Source organism: Equus asinus, chromosome 1 (assembly GCF_041296235.1).
Source record: "Equus asinus isolate D_3611 breed Donkey chromosome 1, EquAss-T2T_v2, whole genome shotgun sequence".
In the NCBI taxonomy this organism is placed as follows: domain Eukaryota; kingdom Metazoa; phylum Chordata; class Mammalia; order Perissodactyla; family Equidae; genus Equus; species Equus asinus.
Window position 1 is genome coordinate 168,769,334 of NC_091790.1, and position 20,635 is coordinate 168,789,968.

Consider the following 20,635-nt stretch of genomic DNA (forward strand, 5'->3'; position numbering starts at 1 on the left):
TCTTGTATGTTTCTTTTAAACCTATCTGCATGAAGAATTACACAAACATAAGGTAAAGCTGAGAATCCATTTCAAGCTACATTTTTTCATAGAAAAATTGTAGCAAATGAGCACTCTGAATAGACACCTAATAGTGAATGCTGAAATGAAGTATTTTTGTTACAGCCAAATAAATACAGAGGCTTAAAGCAAATCATGATCCTATTTACTTGCTTAAATTTTAATCTAAACCACCAGTAAGAAAGAAAAGACATTTGCTTCAATGACAAAGAATGGCATTTCATACTCCCTATGTTACCTCCTAAATTTTACATAAAATTAAGTAACCACTGATCAAAGTACTCAGAGCGTATAACTTACGATTTGGTAATACTATGGATATGGTAATCAGATGGATGCAATGGCAAACTTCGCCTTTAACAAATAAAACTCTAAAGTTTATACCTGTAAGAATGCCAACTGATCCCCTTACCTTCTATGGAGGAAAGATTTTTTTTTCACAAAACTAATTTTAAAATAATTATATATTTCCTAATTTATACTACAAAATAAAACTCAAATTTTCTGAAAATAAGCATGTCCAGTTTAATACAAAAAGGCATAAAAACAACGTGGAGTAAAATGTGTAACCATCATCAAAGCCAAGCAACAATATGCTGCCAGTCACATGCTGACCATTTTGCCTAGAAAGAAATGAGATAGATTTATGGTACATATATCAGTCTTTTGATACTAATGTCAGTTCTTAAATTTTTATTCTAATTAGATAAAAAGTTTTCAAGCAAAACTACATACTAGCAATCATAAGTTTAAAATTACAATTCCTTATTCTATCCATTTAATTATCTTTTTTTGTTTATATTCAATAAATATTTATTATACTGCTATTAGTCACTGGAAAAACAGGAGCGAACAGAACAAATTGCCTACCATTAAGAGGCTTATATTCCACTAAGTTACATTCTGGTTATGTATCACCACTTTCATAAATATGTGTTAACTATGTTATCTAGTAGAGTTCCAGCTTCAATCCATATTTTCACAGAATGATAATACTCAGAAAATTACAGATTTTTTTCTTGGTCTAAAATGTCTTACTTATCACAATGCATTGATCTAGGAACTTAATTCAAACTTATCATCAATCTTATTCACTACATATATAGAAACTAGCCTAATACCATCCTTAAACTGGTTAAATCAAGAGGCATGTCTACTTACCATAAATTATTTCTAGACATAGAAACAGGGATAACTATTATGTTTCCCCTACACAGAGAGATTGATCACCCAAGAAATATGAAAAGTTAAATTCAAGAAGATAATCTAGCACTAACAAAATGTTTACATATTTTATGAGAAGAACCAGCTTACTCTATCCTCTCTTAAAAGATCTTCCAACAACTATGAAGGAAAATCTTACAATTCCATAGCTTAGCCCTTTATGTGAAAAATCGGAAGTGATATGTCAGTCACTAGTAAAGCAAACAATAAAAACAACTAAAAGTTTAAAAGTATACATTTGCTAAAGAAAGAGAAAATTCCAATAAAATGTTCAGACAACTACCACAAATATTGGGAAAAAATTTTCATTGTATACGTCACCATTAAGCAACATCTTTGGCTTCATCCCAATGTTGACATTCTAGGTGATAGGGAATAATAGCAATTAAATTGTGACTACATTGTCTTTAATCCAATCTCTCTTTTTTTAACTTCACAAAATAAATTATAACAAATACGTAAAAGTTTTCTCGGAGAATATGGTTGCCACAGATATGTTCACTATATCAAACATCCCAAATGGTCACTGGGGATAAATCTAAACAGAAACACTACAATTATCTCTTTCAGAGGATAATATTTTCACCCTTAGTTCTACAGCCCCCACTTCACTAACATCATTTTACCCTGATTAATGTATTGCTAACTAGGTCAGCACTTGCGAGCACAGTGGTACTATCCTGGAATGAAACAGCCATGCCTAGAATCAAAACACTACAATCAGTATAATGGAATTCTGGTAAAGAAAGAAACTGACTCCAGTTTCAACACAACAGTGGCTGCTTTCAAGTGTTCATTTGAAAAGTGAGGGCTTTATCTATTGTTACGAGTGCCTACCACCTTGATTTATCTTATCCCTCTCAAGCAAAGGAAAAGTAAAAACACTATTTGTACACAGGAATAAAACGACAAAATCAGAGTTAGTTCTAATAGTTTGGGTCCATACATCCAATCCTAAGAAAAATTATTTAAAAAGGAATTTTAAAGAAGAATATTCTAGTAGAATACAGACTATTTCAAAAATCTTGCCTAAACATTTCATTAATGATATAACAAAGGTGCCCTTGAATTGACTAGCAAGCATTTAGTATTCTCAAGTGATAAGATATCAGATAAAATAGAACACAGTTCCTTTTTATTCCTACTAAAAATAGACAAGCCCACAGAGATTTCAATTTACCTTTTCTAGTTTACTTTACATATACATCAGACGGCTCTTAGCTTATCTTTGAAGTGAGTCATATAATCAATACCAACTAAGGGGTTAGATACATCACAGATACATCAATACAACTTTCTCTTAAAAGCAAAAGAAAGTATTCAAATAAGTAATGAATTCAGAGCAAATATCATATACGATTTCAAAATTATTGTAGAATGGCCTAGAGTAACAAAACATAGCAAAAAGAATTGTAGTTGACCTTGGTAAGCCTTTCAAAAGAATGAACTATAATGGCATTTGAAGACCTCACAGTACTTTGTGTATTTATATTTATCTTTTCTAACTCTAATATATCATCAAGAAACTAATAGCATTATGTGACCATTGTAAGGAAATTTCAGCTTCTCATTAAAACATATGGTTTGGTGTCTGAAGTTATTGGTTCAAAATCCAATTGCGATATCCATTTATAATGCCTCTGGAACAAATAATGGAGTAAGCTTGGGACATAAATTGACCTTCCAAATCCCAGCATTGAGAGAATCAAAGTATAATAAAATAAACACCCTGTCATTTGTGGTACCACATTCAACGCTGGTAAAGATAGAAATAGTTCTTAAACTATCAGAAGTGCCATTATTAAAGAAATAAAGTCAAACATACCAAAAGAGTTCTTCAAAAGAATACTATAAAAAATTGAAATTCATTATCAGAACTGAGATAAAGTCAGATATCTCTGGTAAACATCTCTTAAATAATGATTGCAAAGGGGAGTCACTTATTCAATAAAGAATAAGAAATCATGTCTCCAAAATAACTTTAAGGTTCTGGGATTTCCATTACTGTTTCCTAGTCAGTTAATCAATAAACCACCATTCCAATGTGTATTTTTCATATTAAGTCATTTATTTTATCAGAGTTTAAAAAACATATTTACATTAAAAATGAATTAATTTACGTAATTACATGATTCTAACTACCCAGTTCAAGCCCTTGAGTGTAAAAATAAAAGTCCTTTAAACCATAGATATGATATAGAAAAGATATAAAAACAGAAGTAAAACAAAGACACTCATTTCTTTATACTAACAAAATCTTTATACAAATATATAAGAACTAATAGATTGCACTGAAAAAAGGAACAACATGAAAAACAAACATGTGAGGTAAGACAAGTCAGGCTTTCTGTCCGAGGTATTATGTATGTCTCAGTTCAGGCTCAGTCCTGAAAGTGACAATGGGATGCTTGAGATATTTTCCTGGCACATAAAACACATAGAAATTAATAAATAATTATTAATACATTGTTATATTTGAATAAATATACAATCATATTTACTTGAGTAGGAAGATAAAAACTAGGAAGTAAGGAAGGAAACATTTACTGAATGCTGAATATGTGTCAGACTAACAATTTGCCATGGTCTTAAGAAATCCACTCTAGATCTAAAGGAGAAGAGGTACAGGAAAAATGAACATTTGCCATCTTATTATGGGTCAGAAATACTGACAGATGTGCTTGCTCACTCTCTTGCTCTCTCTCTCCGTCTCATTCTCTCTCTCTCTCTCTTTCTCTCTCTCTCTCTATACATATAACCATATATATTTCAATTAATTCACTTTCATAAAATCCCCATGAAGTCAGTGTTAATATTCCATTTTATAGACCAGTCTCATAGAAGTTAAGTAATTTTCTTTTCCAAGATAATAACAACAACATAGGGCAGAAAAACCAAAAGACACAACACCATAAGAAATAATAACACTCAAGCATGTCACAACCCCAAAAAATAACTAACGGGTGATATTTTGGGGAGAGAACAATCCATCAATGGTAGACCAGATTCATTAATTGTGTTTATTATCTTCTAACTGTCTCCATTAACATGTTCCTTTATAATATGCTCATCTCAGTTTTGCATGAGGAATTAGGGATAAAGGCCCCTATTTATCAACTTTCAGTTATTACTTGCCAAAGACAGAAAAATGAGCACTGGTTTACCAAAAAACAAAAAACAAAAAACAAAACCCTGTACATATTCTTATAAATAAAACTTTAAAAATAAGCATATTCACTAAGTACTCACTGGGTGCAAGGCACTTCTAGGGACTTTCAAAAGTGTTTTCTGTAATTATTTCCATGCATCCATATTACAGTCCCAATGAATAAAGCTCTTCTGTTTTTCAATTCCATTACAGAAAAGTATAGGATGGTCAGTTATCTGTTTAACCTGCTTTCTGATTCATACATAGTAATTCTGACCTTAGAAGGAGAATCTTACATAAAGAGTAAAGATTCAGGAGGAGAACTTTCCAACCTTTTGCCAACATCCTCATCCTTGCATGTTCTGGTGCTTAACACCAACAGCTTAGAGAGTCAGAAGTCAGAAGTCAGTTCGCTCTGATAGAGTTTAGCTTTGATAGAGTTTAGCTTTGTTGGAAGACTGGTAGTCTATTACACACCTTGGGCTCTGAAGAGTTCCAATTTATGAATTGGTTCTGAGGAGTTATAATGAATGAATGTGTTCTAGGAGAGCAAAATTATTTAAGATAGGTTAGATGACATACATTGTCAATGAGTGGAGCAGCAAAAAAATATTAAATAAAAACTTGACACCATCAAACTTATCCATGTGATTAAAACCTACAGATGCCCATATACGAAGCTGACCACCTACACTTCTCAGTAGAAGAAACAAGGTGGTTCATTAAAACAAACACTTGCATTGATAAATGAGCTTCTATGGAATTAAATTGGCATGCAAAAATAATTTTATGTGTAAAGTAGTTCCTCAATATGCAACAAGTACTAATTTTTGCTTGCAAATATTTGAAAGTTACTACATTGAACCATGTTCACATACTAAATAATATGCCGCCACTTTGATTTTCTTTTTTTAATGAATTGTTTGTATAGTGGAACTCATTCCAAGGAATGAAATTTGGAAAATAACAGTAGCAAACTTTCTAAACAGAGAAGAAGGAATGGCCCATATTTTCATTCATACATGAATTTTATTCATGAATTCTTCATTTATTGAGAATATACTATGTGCCAGACGGGACATTAACTACTAGAGATTCAACATTGACTGTGATAGAAAAATTTTCTGACATAAAACTTACAGTCTACAGGTAGATATCAACAAATGAATCTGGCAATTGTAATATAGGTTAATAAAAATATAAGAGGCATGGGCACAGCTTACATGTATTGGGGGGGGAGTGGGGTACAGGGTATCATAAAGAGGCCCAGAAAGATTTCCAACAACTAAGACTAGCTTTACACAATCCCTCAATTAGAGCAGAGAAATACTGGGAGCAGGCTAGGGACAGTGTGAAGATGACAACAGGCTGATGAATTCGAATAGCACCAGAGTACTAACTGGGAGAAAGTTCTGAAGAATAAAAAAGCTGGAGCTGGCTTCAGAAAGAAAAATGGAGAGATGGTAAAAATCATACTTTACTTGGTGCTAACCATGGTGGAAACTAGCATCCTAGGGGAAATGACTAGACAAAAGTTAAAACACCAGGACTAATTTATAAGGCTACAAATATTAGTTTTCAATGTTTCGATCCTGTCTCCCTCTGCAGCCAAGCCCTAGTCTCCTATTCAATTGCTTTTCTTCCACAGCTGGGAATATGAGAAGTAGGAAATAAAGAAGAAAAGGAGATAGACATAGGCATTCACTATATACTACCCTCTCAAGCCTTCCCTAATCTGAAACCACACTGCACGCACACACACTCAAAACCTTCCAAGCATACACTTGGACACATACCCTTAAAGTTCAGGGTAAGTATAGTCTATTATTTGCAAGATATCCTAATGAAATTAACACAGAGTCAAAATGCTACTCCAGCTCTCCACTGTCTCCCCAGAGGGCAAATAAATGAAAAAGGCATTTAATTCTGGGTATTCTGAATGGTATTCTGGGCAGTTTAGTACATAAATCCCAAATGCAACATAAAATTAGGGTCTATGTTTTGAATTTAAGATTGTTGTACTTCTATTTCCACTGTCAATTGTATTTCTCTTTCAGAAATTTCACAAATATGTTACATAGAGTTTAATAAGTATAAAAATAGATGCAAGAAAATCAGGACAAAATATTGTGTCTCATTTCTTTGGACCGTGTTTCCCACAATACCAGAAACAGTTTGAACTGGATCTCATAGGTTTCACTTTCCTCAAACAATAGAACAAAAAATTGCCTTCTATTGTATGTTTCCAATTGAGACCTCGAACTCAGAATAACTTGAAATAGGAAAGAGTATTTGTACAGGTACAGACCCACACGAATTGGACACATTCTAGATGTTTTATAGTTTCTCACCACTGTGCTCTCTTAAGAAAAAAATTTTTATTAAGATTATCTAATATAAAGTAATCCTAATATAGGTTATTAGAGTAAAGAAATGTATTATGTCGCAATAATTTAAAGTTTGATTTTGAAAATGTATTTAAAAATTAATAGAGGAGATAAGTATTAATAGACATAATAAACATTATAGACAATAATATACATAATAAAAGAGATAAGTATTAGCATAAAAATTTGGAGATACTTTTGCTATTAAATTTTCTCAAAAGTGTTTTGGGGAACTGTAATATAATGACAATTAAATTAGTTATTTTCAATTCTTCAATATCTTTTGTTTGAAAACTTTGTTGGAGATTTTTACCTCAATCTAAGGGGGAAATTCCAAGCAGAAAATAAATTGGGTAAAAGCACATCCACCTCCCTATGATATTGAAAACACTGGCATCTGAGTACCCCCAGAAAGACTTCTACATTATCCTGATACCAGCTCCCACTTTGTGGAGAGGACTCCAACTTACCATGGCAGCTGTGTCTGTTCCATTTCACTCTGATATAGATAATAGAGAAGGGACAGGCAGCCTTTAGACAAAATGATTACTAAACGACTGGAACAACAGAGTGATTTTTACTTTATTGATAAGAGTAACTTTGCCTCAGCACTAGTACTCAGGCCGACTGTTTTTCAGTGTGAATACTCAGAACACCAGGTAAGAAGATGTATGTGGCTCAGCACAAACTGTCATTTTATTCTTGAAAAACAAGTCAAGTTTTAGCTTCACTCAAGCCAGAATATATAAAATACAAGAAGGTCTATGAGATCAGTAGTCCTAGATTTTGGAACTAAAGTTAAAATTTTAAACTTATGAAAATGTTATGAAACTCACTGACTACACATCTATAAAGCACTTTTTAAGATATAAGGTATTTCCATATACGTTATGTCTGGCATTTTAATATATTATCCACATCTACTCTGTGATGTCAGAAAAACTGTTCTAACCTACCTTGATAAATTATTGGCCATGGGGAAGGAGATATCAAATAAAACTATCATCAGACAAATTTGCAAACCCACTGAATCTTTCCACTGCTCCAAAGTGAGCACCGTCAAATATCTATGAGTGCCGTTCACAGTGGCAGTGGGCTTATTAATAAAGATTTTTGCTGTATTAGAAAAAGTCAATCCTGTGATCTTTAAATAATCTGGCTTCAGAAAGGAGTTCCTATATTAAACCTCTCCTAAAGTTCTCTTTGACTTGAAATCCCAAGCCTATCATCATGATGTCACATTATTCTTTTAAAATATATTTTATTTTATCTTTTTATTATTTTATCTTAATATATTTTATTACAAAAGTAACACATGATTATTATATAAATCATGAAAATCTCTTTCCTAAGAGAACCTCACATTCTCCCTGTCTCCCATATCCACTCCTATAAAAACCTGCTATTCTGTCTTCCACAAAGACTGTATTATCTCTCTTTCTACTACTTTCATTCTTAGCCCCAACTAGGGCTGCCCAGACTTTAAAAGTGGCTTCAAAGACCTCCAAACTCAGGAGGAAAGAAGACTTCAGCACTAACCCCATCATCTCCTCACCCAACCTCAAACTCTCCCAACGACCTGATTGGTAGATTTTGCCACCCTCTACTAGATTAGTCCCTTATATGTCAGCCTATTGCAGTTTTGAAAAGCTCTGGAAGTTTAAAGATTTTTCCCCTCATGTTAACCTGAGAATTTGCTTTTTCCTAATCTACACTAGTTCTATTTTAGAGAGCAAAAAAAAAATTTAATGTATGTACAACAGTGCAGCCCTGTAGGTCCATTATGCTATCACGTCTTTATGTTTTCTTTGCTCCACAATGAAGAAATCCATGTCTTTAAAGCAATTCAGGTCACTCTCTCTGGAAATGACCCAAGTCATTAAAGTTTCTCTTACAAGATAGTATCAGAAACAAAATGAAACCCTCCAGGTGTGCTAAACTCTCATCTCTTTATTTGGTTGAGCAGCAATGTTAAATAAACTCCTGCACTATTCTCAATTAATAGCAGAGTCAACTCTAGGTAGATAAGAGTCATCACTCTTGATGTCAAATCTTGTGGTTAGCAACATCATATCATTACCACCAGCACTTAGTATATGCTAAGCCCTAGCACACATATAAACTCATTTAACCCCATGAGAAAGATTCTATCAGTAGCCATATTTCATATTATAGATGAAAAAATTTAGGTTTACCAAGTTTAAGTAACTTACCAAGACTTCACTAGGTAGTGGTGAAAGGGACTTCATGGTCCCATGTAAAAGCAAATTGACAAGTTGCTAGCTTACTAACAACTACTATAAACCTTGAAATTTCTCATATAAACTAAAATGACCACTTACATAAATGTCATTTCAGCAGGTAGTAGGGGTGGATGGGTCTTATGATAACTTAAGTAGCATTAGTAATTATCGTAAGAGCAGAGAATTAAGGATGTCTATAGTTAGAAATCATATTTCATTGATTGCATACTTTCCAAAGTGAAGCCTGACACAAACTAAGAACTGGAAAAGAGACGTAGAGCAATTGCACCTCACTGATGCCACGGTCATTAGAGAAATCGATAGAGCTCCAAGACTTTCAGTCACAACCAGAAAGACAATCCCAGCTACTCAAAAAGAAAACTAATGAAAAGTGTTACCATATATACCAGTTATTTTATTGCTTAACTTAATAACATTAGTAATCAAAGCTCATCATGAGTTAAGAGGATGCTTGGGAGGAGAATATAGATTAGAATAATGAAAGCTTGCTTTTGTTTCTACACTTGGCTTCTAAACTCGTTTTTAACTGTGTTCCACATTAAAATAAATTTAATGTATTTATATTATATTATATAAATATAATAAATATAATAATTGTGTGTATAATATACACACAATTTATTCTTACTCTGAGAAATGCACACTGATATTTTCTATTCTATCCTAGTTCTTTTTTTAAAATGCTGGATGATCTATTAGTTGATTTTCATTAACTACTAATGAGTCATGACCTGCAATCTGAAAAACATGAAGCATCTACTATTACAACCATAGTCAGAAACAAACCACAAGTCAAAAAATGACTATGAAATTGCCATTGAGCTCCTCTTTTTTTGTAGTTATTAGTTGAAAGCTTCATATTGTTTCTATTCACTCCAGGATAATAAGAGAAAGTAGAAGAGAGGAAAAAATGGCAACAGCAGTTATTGAAGAGGTGCTACATGAAGGGGCAGAAGAATGTGAGCATGTTACACATACGCTGAGGCTTAGAAGATGTTAATAACTTGCCCAAAAGGAAGAGTTGGGACTAAAAACCAAATCTGTATGACTCCAAAGTTCATAGGTTAGAGAGTGGCCTACAGAAATATAATTAGTATCTCTAAAATGCATCTATCTAAAGATGCAATACTAAAAACCTCTCAAAGGGTAGAAAAAATCTTAAAATTATTAAATCAGGAGATTTTCAGATAAACAGCTTATAGATTTCTAAGCAAGAATGTCCACTGGTAGCTTCCATGGCTTTCAGCTGGGAATCTTTTCTTGAGTTTCATTTAAAGAAAGAAGCAGTGTATTAGTTTCCTAGGGCTGCCATCAGAAAGTACCACATGACCTTCTTCCCTCTGTGTCTGTGCCCAAATCTCCCTCTCCTTTCTCTTTTAAAGGCTCCAATCATTGGACTACTTCCAGTATGACCTCACCTTAATTTGATTACATCTACAAAGACCCTATCTTAAAAAAGGGTCACATTCACAGGTACTGTGGTTAGGACTTGAATATGTCTTTTGGGGGGAAACAATTCAACCCACTACAAGCAGACAGAAATGCATAAATCTAGGATGTCAAGTATATAGTTTTTGTCCAGTTGGAATGTTGCAAAGATGTGGCAGCCCAGTTCAATTTCTAGTGGCAATAGGGTATGAGTGGAATGCTGCTAAACTTCCTCCATCTCAGTTTTTTGATAGCATTTACAATGGTATAAAAAAAAAATGCAAACAAAAATAAAGTAAAATTAATTTTCAAGAAAGATTCATTCTGTATTCAATTTATACTAACTATCATGCTGGAAGAGCCATTTAGATGCCTTATAAAAATGGGGTTTTTTTTGTTTGAGGTAAAAAAAGTTTTAATCAGTGTTTATTTAGTTGCTGAGGATTCATTTCACCATTCCCTAATCATGGCAAAAAAAGATGTTAAGTCAGAATTATAATTTTCCATCATGCAAACCAGAACTCATACAAAACACTGGCATATTGCTTTATATACTTAGGAAGATCATTTTTTTCTATTTCACACTTTCAGACTACATTGCTCAAAGTAAGAAAAGGCAAATGTAATCAAGCTTGATAAGCCAAGAAGCAGAGCAAATGATAGGAAAAAAATAATTTGATTTGAGGGGTAAAGATATTAAATTACCACCTCAATGCTATGAATGATGGAAGCACAGAGTCAAAAGCAGTTCAGTTTCTTAAAACCAAATGGTATTTCAACAGCCATACCAAAGAAGAACAGAAATCAGCATTGAATTTTTGTGAGAACTTCAATATGAATGAGTTAAGAAATCATACTTAAAAAAAAAACTCACTTCAAACTACAGTTGGAATACAGATGGATTCACTACACCTTTATATAAACCTATTTTAAAATACAAAAAGGTATTTCATTCATTCTTTTCAATATATTTGGTGAATGTGGATAATATCATATTGTGTAGAGTAATCTTGATGCCTTTGTTCTGCTGGAGGAAACAAGATCCCTCCAGCTAAAGGTTTTCCTCTGCTTTTGTTAGTTTAGCACTAGCACAACTAGGGTGACAGTCTCATAAAGAAAACAACCAAAGGCCTTTGCTCTGTCCAGTGACTTGACATCTCTCCAGCACTGACACTTCATGCCCTACATTAATTCCTGGACCAAAGTAAGAAGGAAATAGAGGGCCCTTCTGGTTAGTTGTGGTAGCTACTTTCTATTACAGGGGCAATATAACTCATTGTTTCTTATATATATAACTGCTTAACCCATTTTAAATTCTAATAGCCATCTACAAACAAATAACACCACTTGTTCCAAGTTAGGTATAACTTATATATAAAACACTGCAAAATGACGTACAGTAAGTTAAAATAGTCCTATAAGAAAAGTGGAACATAGCTAAAAAAAGATTAGAGATAAGGTTCTATTAACATATATTCCTATTGTTTTTTAATTTATCTAAAGTCATATTTGGTTCTTACAAAGCTAAAAGTATAGTTATTTGCTTTGCCAATGAAGAATACCAGAAATTATGTGGTCACTTGCCTGAAACAGCTTAGCATTTGTGCACCTTCAAATAACATAACTTACTTGTAAAACTCTTTAAGGCAAAAGACAACTGCCTGCATCTATATTCTTGCAAGAAAAAATACTAAAAACTATGATGCATTCAAATACAGCAGAAAATATCATACTGCTAAATATATTTTAGTTAACATGATTTTTAAAAATTATCTCCATTGATCCCTTTATTTAAAATTCTGTTTGGCTAGTGCAAGGATAAATGAGCAAACAAATGACTATGATGTCCCTTTGATGTCAAGTATTTCACCAACAAAAGGGATAAACCTGGAATTTTTACCTTTGCCCTATTTACATTGTACTCTTAAGAAAATTTTTTGGAACTGAGCTAATAAAAGACTAAATTAGACACAATTTTGCTGCTCTGGGAATCTCAGTGGCACTATTACACAGAGGCAAAAATCCTAGGTGATTCTATGAACAGGTAATAAACTATAACAATGGCCAGAGACTGGACTAGATTGATATTTCCTTGTTCGATTTTATTCACTAAGAAATTAAAATATTAAGAGCTTCAGGGTATACAAAGACAGACCAAATACACACCTTCCCCATAAGAGTTTAGAGAATTATCTATGGTGGGAAAACTATGCAGGTGGAAAGAGAGAGAAGAAATGCCACAGCAATTAAGCAGCTTCCAGACTTGGTGAAAATTTCAGATGCTAGTAATTAACCTGATGCTGACATGCAAGTTAATCATCTCCTCTATCAAGAAAGTTGGTCTTTTTGTAACAGAAGACACACAAAATGGTGCCCTGTTCTCTTTATAAAAATAGCAATAAATCTCCATTTTCTAAAATAGAAGAAAATACATTTTCCTCTGAATTAAAAAATCTATTTTGAGCTAGGAAACGAGAACACCTATTAAGATGTATTTTACCTGCTGAAAATTTAGTTCACCTCACAATTCCCCAGCAAAAGGAAAAACTAGGATAATTCTTTCCCCGACAAGATTGCCTTATGCTGTTGGCATCAACACTTCTTCCAAAGCTGAAACTCTAATTTTATTTCCACAGTTAACTCCTAGCCTTCTATTCTCTTATCTACTAAAGCCCAGTTACAATTGTGATTCAATTTCCTACTTATGTTATTTTCTTGAAGTACAATGAGCAAAAGTGAAAAAAGAGTGAAAAAAAAAGAGATACAAACAGAGCATATCAACCCCAAAAAAGTGTGACACAAGAGACTACAAGGCAAGGTAAGAAAAAAGGGACAGACACCAGACAGAGTTAGGGGGTGAGAGTGAGGGTGAAAGAGACAGACTGAGACTCGGGGATTTAAGAGGACACAGCCCTTTGTCTACTTGAAGTGTTAGCTTATTTGCCCTCATTAAATGTTGGCTTGTGACTATTATCACCTGATCTCTACTGCCCTTTAAAAAATTGGTTGGCAAAGGCAGATATGACATGAAGTGGCAACGACCTGGCAAATATGAACATTTTGGAGAGAATAATGCATTCCAGAGCCCAGGTAAGTCAATACTGGATATTTTCTATTTGCACATTTAATCTCCAGGGTTCTGAAATCTATACAAAATTCAAAGTAATAGCTGTGTGCCTCTCAAAAAATACTATACTTCACTTAACATTATATATTTGCTATTGAATCGACTTAATAAGAATTGGGAACACAAATGATGAGAAAGATAAGAAATATAATTGAGCATGGGTTAAACAAGTTAACAGGGCCAAGACATTTTGGCCAGCTGGCTTTTTGCAATTTTGGAAATATCTGAACTTCTCACAAATGTCACAGGGTGTAAGAATTGAAAACACTTCCATCTGCCTAAACTAAAGGAACTATTGCTCCTCATTCATGCTAATGATAATTCCATGCTGTTCTTCAAGTTTTTAAGGCTGTTTGGCTGCTTGAGAAGAAAAATTTGTCTATTTTTCCCCTGAAAGGGTAATTCCAAAGGCACTTGGGTAAAGGGCTGAGTGACAAAGCAAAGCAAAAATTAATACCATTGAGAGAGCTGCTAGAAATAGTCTCATCTTGTCTACTCTGCTTACAATAGAGGTAAATATCTATGATACATATTACAGAACTTGGATGGTGAAATGGTATAAGAATCATGGAATACTGTGCCTTTTTTAATTGAAAAATACACATCTAGTTGGTGGCAAAGTAGTCCTAGCACTCAGATCTTCTGACTGTTAATCCAATGGTCTCCACATTGTGCATCAGTATCCATAAATTCTGGCATACTTGGGGCTGGCAGAAAGCAAAAGAGAGATAAGCAGCATTAACTCAGCTATTTTTTTCTGGTTTTACCACCACATTCCATATGTATACTACTAATATTTAATGTTAAAGTCTTCCATATAATTTACTTATTAGAAAAAATACTACGAGAATGAGAATTTATTCCCTTATGCTCCTCCACATTTTTCCTCCCAATCTTTCCCCAAAATATAATTTTATCACAAATTTTTGTTAAATAAATATTCATATATACATATTATGAATTATTAGAGCTGAACCACATAGTAACTATGACTATGATTACATCTTACTTCTTGTACAATGTTGTATTCCCTATAGATAATCACTGCCTTGCTTTTTTTCACTTGGTTAGTTTTCTGCGTACCTGGAACAACTCATTCTCAAATTCTCTACAGAACTATAAATTTGATAAGATCTCTTTTTTAATATAGTATCCTTCCCACTTTCTTTATGATTGGGGGTTGATGTTTTCTTTTTACCCCTTATTGGTATTTTAGTGACATTTCAAAGAGAGAAGATAAACACGTGTTCAATCAACCATATTTAATAAGGAGCTAGAGAATGATTTTTAATACCTATGTACAATATTGAAACATTAACAGATGTTAACAAATGCCAAAAGTCATAAAACACTGAGTATCATCATAACAAGTAGGTGTGGAAGAATTTATCGATTACAAATGAGTTTTGATTGTTGAGGAAAACAACAGATCAAAAAATAAGCCAGAATTTTCATCTTCATTTTTCCAAATAAAGGGTTTGGATTTAGTCTAATATAAATATCTCTCATTATGTCCAAATTTTAGATTAAAGTTTCTAAAACTTTAATGTGAATATGACTCATCTGGGGAGCTTGTTAAATTACTGATTATAACTAAATCTTCATTTCTAACAAGCCCATAGATGATACCAATGATTTTGGTCTAAGAACTATACTTTGAGTAGCAAGGCTTTAAAAAATATCATTTAACCTTGTTACAAGAAGTGTAGAAACTAGGAGAGACCTAGTCAAAAATGAAAAATATCTTTAGCATATATCTCAAGTTTTCCAGTCCATGTTTTTGAGCACAAGTTCCTTACTAGAGGAAGCAAAATGCCACCCAAAGGAAGAGGAAAAGGCATTTCAAGTCAATGCTCTACAAACAATCCATGGTCAACTTGACTCACATTTGACCAGTTTCTCTACCAAATCAGCTGTCAACAGAAAGGTCATATGAAGTACTAGAGAGGTACACTGCATATATTCTGACACCAACTCCAACTGGCATTTTGCAGTACATTTCAGTTCTGATGCTAACCACTCAAAGTTAGTATAGACTCCACAAGTTAAGAGCTCAGGCCTCCACAAGACTGTCCTCACCTCAGAAGTTGGCCAGAAGTGGGGTCCCCAGGTCACCTGTGTATCTGACCTAATAGCTACAAATATGGGAGCTTCCAATGACCACCCTCAGGTTTGGTAACTCTCTAGAATGACTCACAAAACTGAGAGAAGTGATATACTTACAATCACAATTGTATTACAAAGAATACAAACCAACCATCCAAAGGAACAGACATAGAGGGTGAGGTCTTGGAGTGTTCCAAATACAGAGCTTCTGTGCCTCTCCCTGTAAAATCAGGGCATGTGACTCTCCAGGCACATCAATGTGTTCATCAACCAGGAAGCTCCAGTGAGCTTCAGTGTCCAGAGTTTCTATAGGGATGTTGATCATGTGATTGAACTCAATCTCTAGCCTGTCACCCCTTCTTGGAGGCTGGACAAGTATCACATGACTCAAAGCCCCAACACTCTAATTACATGGTTGGTCTTTCCAGCATAGCTAGAGCCCATCCTGAGGCTATCTAGGGGCCCACTATGAGTCACTTTAGTAACATAAACTCAGATGTTATCTAAGAGGCTTGTGAATAACAAAGACACTCCTATCCATACCGGGAACCCAGGACAAAGACCAGACAAATTCTTTATTATACAATAGCTTCCATCTATTCTATTTGGTAAATTTCACTGCTTTCTCTTTTACTTTAATTAAGAAAGAAGCACATTCTTGTTAGCAATGAGTTAAAAGAGAAAGTGAGGTGATCAAAGACAAAAAATTTAAAAAAACAAATTCTAGTCTGGCTTCTAAGTAAACTGGAAATATGAGACAAATCACCATCTTGCTGGGTTTTAGTTTCCTCTTCGATATCAGAAAGGGATTGAATTGGATGAGCTCTATAGCACTTTCTGACTTTAATGTTCTAAAGTTCTATGAGTTTATAAAACCTACTTTATTAATTTGCCGAATTATGGAGTGATTTTGTCAGCTGCCAAAATTATCACCTTCTGGATTGGTCAAAATGAGGGCTATCACAAACATCTTTGTGGCAATTATAGTAAAATGGTATTCCAATAGTCATGTCAAATGATTTTTAAAAAGGGGGCTAAGGTACAGCTTGTCCTGAGCTGTATATTTTCCTAAACTCTATTCCCTAAATTCTCTTCTTCACTAACTTTAAAAACCAAAAGTTAACTCAATCTATTAATTAATTATACAGATTTAGGAACGCATTTGTTGTCATTTTCTAGGACTTTACTGTGGACATCACAGATTTGGAGTTAGATCCAAATTCTATACCTATCTGTGCCAAGGAAGGCAAAACAATCTAAGAATAATTAAGCCACCATAAATTAAGAAGAACAGAAAACAGGACAGAGTCCTCTAAACTTAATTATCAGCTATCCTTCATCTGTCTTTCTCATTCCAGCTCTACTAATTGTTATTTGAACAGCAAATAGCTTATTATTTGAAATAAGAAACTCATGTATTATCTCTAGTATCAGAAGCATGACAAAGCTGCCTGCATAATTCCTATAAATGGAATCATTTTATACACATGTTGAAGATATCAGAAAATGTGCAAAAAGCAGGGTTCATTGTGATATTTTTCTTTCCTGAACAGGACAAGCAGATCACTACAATGAATAGCTATTGTGCATTTAAAGAGATTCAGTTAGAAAATAATTCATGTTAAACAGAGGTTCTCAGCATCATTAACAGAAACAGAAACTGGGCCAGTATGCATGAGAGCATAAATCTAGAGGTCATGTGTGTTAATGAGAAAAAGAGTATTTATTAGCTTGCAATTTAAAATATAAAGCCCTTCTCCCTCAATAGCTTAAAATGGAACAACATCCTGTACCTGAGGACAGGAGAAGGCGGTGCCCTCAATTAAGTGAACAACACTCTCAGTCCCCAAACTTTTATTGTTGGCACTGAAATTTGTCATTCTGATTTTATCTTTAGTCTGTGTCTTTGTTGTTATGGACAGAAGCAGAACATAACGTGTCCTCTACTACTGCCTACACTGGAAACTTGTGTACATTTTTTTTAAGTTTAAGAGGAGTGTATATTTTCTAAGTTTATTCAATAGCTGAAGTGCCGTATTTCCTGACTTTTGTGAGAGCGCCAACCAATGTTTTATGTTTCAATGTTTGATTTGAGGTAAAAAAAAAAAAAAGACAGTGAGATGTTTGCAAATAGAATGAAAAAAAATCAGCATGCCATTAAAAAAAAAGATATCCATCATTAGGAACTGATATTTTATTACACAAATTAGAAATAAGCAAAAGCACTGCTTCAAAAAAGAGGTGACACAATATACGATTATTATACCATAAAACTACTAAGAATTAACTCACTTCTCTGATACATGTTTGAGGAACCCTATCCCCCCAACTCCTTCCCAGGCTAAACAAGTGGAGGAAATATCTATGACTCCAGACTTTGCAACACTGACTCTTGGGTCAGAAATTCCAGGAAAGAATCCATGGGTAATCCTAAAAGTACTGAGAAGATATCCCTTGTGAAAGGCCAACAGCTGTCGGATTATATTTTTTAAAAGAAATATAGAAATGCTCTATCCTGTCTCCATTTTAAAAACTCACCTTGGATCGTTTTACAAATATGTATTTCTTAGGAATTTATTTTCCGTCGCTTCCAAATTTCCTGTTCCGCTGATTTCAAATGAAAGCATTCTTTACAGACAATTCTTACTGAAGCCAAGAAAAAAATAATACCTTTAAAGAAAATGGCTCTCACAATTGAAGTTCACAGAAGTAAACTGAAATCACATCCAATAACTGATCCTCATCAGGGTCATTGTGAGACACAAGATATCTATTATGCTATCCACTGTGGGAAACTGCATTCTCATTTTAAATGGTAACAGTAGTAATCATTACGTGCCTTAGAGAGAAGCCAACTCAGATACTGTATATCCAAAAATTCCAGTATCTTATGTGCAAACTAGTAATCTAACCAAAGCTTTAAATTAGCCTTATTTTATTCTTTCTTTACCCTGCCTCACTTTGGAATACTTTTTAATAATTATTATTTCCGTTTTAGTGCCACAGCTGATACACTGAAACCATGTCAAATGACAAGATTTAGTTGCTGGACTAACAAAATCTCCATATTATAAAACAGTTTGACTTGCAAGTACAGTCTTGCAAAGAAGAAAAAAATTAACCAAAGAATTACTAAATATATAAACAAACTGTGATAAATGCTATGAAGGCTAAATATGAGATCCTGTTTCAAGGGGTTCTGATCTGGACTGTGGACTCAGTGAGGATTCCTCTGGGAAAATACCGTTTAACTTGGAATATTAAAGCTGAGTAAGCAGAACTTAAGTGAAGAGTAGGAAGAAAAATCTTCCGGGTAGAAATGCGCATAGTGTGTATAAAGAGTTCAGAAAAGGCAAGGCAGAATCAACAGCTAAATGAAGGGATGAAGGCCCAGTGTGGTTGGAGAGGGAGCCAGAGAAAGTGCTGAGAAACACAGCTAAAGAAATATACTCTGGCAAGATTATCAAGTAAGGCCTAAAAGGGCAATTCAAGGATTTGAGTCTCCATCTGGTATGAAGTTGTTTTGCTAATATATGCACAAAATATGTTGGAAGGGAATACAAGTAGTGCCTCTAAAGTAGGAACTGAGAGGCTGGAAGACAGAAGTAGGAAGGAGACTTACTTTTCACTGTCTAGCCTGTTGTGCCTTTTGAATTTAATCTTTGTACTTTTATTATCTATTTAAAAGAAACCAATGTTAAATATATTTAAATCACTGGCTCTATTAGGAAAAAAATCGATTGGAAGGAGGGTGAATGCTAAGAGAAGAAACAGAAGGCCTAAGTAGTAGTGGAGATAAGAAGAAGTTGAGAATGATGCCAGTTTTAGATGATAAAATCAACAATTCTTGCTAATGGAACGCATAATGGAGGTCAAGAAGAAAACCTGTCAAAAGTGTATCCTAGATCTCTGACTCGTACCCATATGGATGGTGGTGGCATCATGCTCTACAAGGAAACACTAAAAGATGATTAGATTTGGGTCGAACATCAGCATTTCACATGCTTACATTTGAGATTCCTTTAATGAATGCAAATAGAGATGTCAAGTATAGATAGGGGGACCTCAAAGGTGAGAGTTGGACAAAAGCCATATTTTGAGAACCATTAACATATAAATGGTAATTAAGACATGAGTATAAGTGATATCACCTAGAGCAATCCTCTATTGTAATTTGTTTTAATATATAAGCATTAAATTGAGGATATCCATTTCCTCTTTCAAATAATTAAATTTTAATAATATATACTAATCTTGGTAAAGTCTCATCAAATGGAGTAAAGGGAAGAAAAAACAGATCTAGGATACCTCTTGAGCAACACAAAATGGCACATTGAGTTGAGTTAGCATGGGACTGACCATTTTTGGATGGCTGAATTTAATTATAAATAAGTTATAGATGGTAAATACCCTTTGGAAATGTTAACAATAAAGCAGTCTCCCAGGATGGATACATGAATCAGATGGACTACCTAAACCAAGACCTGCTAAAGAAGAAGATGTCATAGGAATGGTGTGTCTCCTAGAGGAGTCATTAGCTGAACTCTCCTACTTACTCTGAGGGCGTCAACTGAGCATCAGTGTGAATGCTGAGTCTGGTAATCACAAACATTAAAATAATTTTAAGGGATCGTTAGCATCATGAGCCTCCTCTTATTAAGGAGCATAATTCTGTGAAGCAAAATCTGGGGGAATGGGAGAAACAGTGTGTGAAACTCACGGGCGATTAAAAATAAATTAATAAATAAAAACATTATTCTAAAGGATGGCTTTGGAAAATGTGCTATTAAAGCAAATCCTAGTGGGCAGCTGCTCTCGGGACATGCTGGCTCTATTCACCATTCCAAGTCAACTCAGAGTAGCTACTGAAAAGTATGGAAGTCAGGACACA

The 20,635-nt window shown here is 33.9% G+C and overlaps 1 protein-coding gene across 5 annotated transcripts in view; it reads right to left on the reverse strand.

Annotated features, from left to right (window-relative positions):
- IMMP2L (inner mitochondrial membrane peptidase subunit 2) overlaps positions 1-20,635 on the reverse strand; it is an 845,338-nt gene that overhangs the window by 430,627 nt on the left and 394,076 nt on the right. The window lies entirely within an intron of this gene.